This window comes from Sus scrofa, chromosome 10, assembly GCF_000003025.6.
Source record: "Sus scrofa isolate TJ Tabasco breed Duroc chromosome 10, Sscrofa11.1, whole genome shotgun sequence".
In the NCBI taxonomy this organism is placed as follows: Eukaryota; Metazoa; Chordata; class Mammalia; order Artiodactyla; family Suidae; genus Sus; species Sus scrofa.
This window is the reverse complement of record NC_010452.4, coordinates 32,088,715-32,090,722: the sequence shown is the minus strand read 5'-3', so window position 1 is coordinate 32,090,722 and position 2,008 is coordinate 32,088,715. Positions and strand designations below refer to the sequence as shown.

The following is a 2,008-nucleotide window of genomic DNA, read 5'->3' as shown; positions in this document are numbered from 1 at the left end:
AAGTAATTTTCCATTGCATGTATGCAACACTTCTTCTTAATCCGTTAATCTGTCTATGGACATTTAGGTTGTTCCCATGTCTTGGCTATTGTGAATAGTGCTGCTGTGAACATGTGGGTGCATATATCTTTTTGAATTGCAGTTGTGTCTAGATATATGCTCAGGAGATGGTGCTGGATCATATGGTAGTTCTATATTTAGTTTTCCATAGTGGTTATTCCAATTTACTTTCCCACCAACAGTGTAAGAAGGTTCCCTTTTCTCCACACCCTCTCCAGCATTTGTTTTTTGTAGAAGAGTCAAGTCATTTCTTGCTTTTGAAGTACTTCTTGATGACATCCTTGGCCTGAGAATTGTTATCATTGTCCTTAACCATGACAAAACTGCAACCATGCATTCTGTATGGCTTTCCCTCTTGGTCAGTTTTACAGAGGCCTACCTACTTAAGGTTTCTTCTTGTCATCAGGCTTAGTTAGATTAGTTTGGTGTTTAGCACGAGGGCCTCCACCAACTTGATATACATAGGGTTCATCGCAGTTGGATGTAAGCACCCAAAGATGGGCTTGGTGCTGGTTTTAGGCTTTATAGCTTTGCAAATTCCACATGCTAGGACATCATGGATGAAGGTGCTCTTCAACACCTCTTGCAAATTAGTATTAATGTCCACTACACCTTTAGCAACAATGCCTTCCTCAGCCATGGTGGTGTGTAATGGATGGAGCTGAATCTTGAATGTGCCCTAGCCTCTACCTTTGAGCTACTCAGCAGTGGCAGGGAAAGAGTACATAGAAACTTCTTAGTTTGATGTATACTCCCACTTGTTTATTTTTGCCCCCCTCTTTTTGCCTTTTTTTTTTTTTTTTTTTTAGGGCTGCACCTACAGTGTATGGAGGTTCCCAAGCTAGGGGTCTAATCAGAGCTATGGCTGTGGGGCCTATACCACAGCCACAGCAATGCCAGATCTGAGCTGCATCTGTGACCTACATCACAGCTCACAGCAATGCCGGATCCTTAACCCACTGATTGAGGCCAGGGATTGAACCCGCAACCTCATGGTTCCTAGTCGGATTCGTTTCCACTGAGCCATGATGGGAACTCCTATTTTTGCCTTTTTTGTCGTATCCAAAAATATCATTGCCGAGACCAATGTCAAGGCGGTTTCTTTTGTGTTTTATTCTTGGAGTTTTATGGTTTTAGGTCTAACATTTAAGTCTTGAATATGAGTTAATTTTTGTGAGTGATAGGGGTCCAGTATTATTCTTGTACATGTGGCTATTCAGTTTTCCGAACACTATTTATTGAAAAGACTATCCTTTTCCCATTCTGTGCTCTTGATGCCCTTTCAAAGATTAGTTGACGATATATGCTTGGGTTTTTTTTTTTTTATGGGCCATATATAATCTATTCCATTGATCTGTGTGTCTGTTTTCATGCCATCCAATACCGTTTGGATTACTATAGCTTAGTAATATAGTTTGAAATCAGGAAGCATGATGCCTCCAGCTTTGTTTTCCTTTTTTAGAATTACTCTGGCTATTTGGGGTCTTATGTGGTTTTACATGAGTTTAGGATTTTTTTCTATTTTTGTAAAAAAATGCCATTGGAATTTTGATAGGGATTGCATTGAATCTGAAGATCACTTTGGGTAGTATGGACATTTTAGCAACATGCCAAACCAAGAACACGGTGTATTTTTTCATTTATTTGGGTCTTCTTCAGTTTCTTTGATCATTGTCATAGTTTTCATTGCATAGGTCTTTCACCTCCCTGGTTAAATTTATTCTTAAATATTTTGTTGTTTGATGCTATTTTAAGTAGGGTTGTTTAATTTTTTTCTGGATCGTTTGTTGTTAGCATATAGAAATACAACTCATTTTTGTATGTTGATTTTACATTCTGCAGCTTTACTGAATTTGTTTATTAGTTCTTAGAGTTTTTTGGTGGAATCTTTGGGACTTTACATATACATAAAATATGTGTTTTTGTTTTTTTTTTTTTGTCTTGACTG

The 2,008-nt window shown here is 38.0% G+C and overlaps 1 pseudogene; it reads right to left on the bottom strand.

Moving 5' to 3' along the window:
- Positions 202-844, bottom strand: LOC106505133 (annotated as a pseudogene).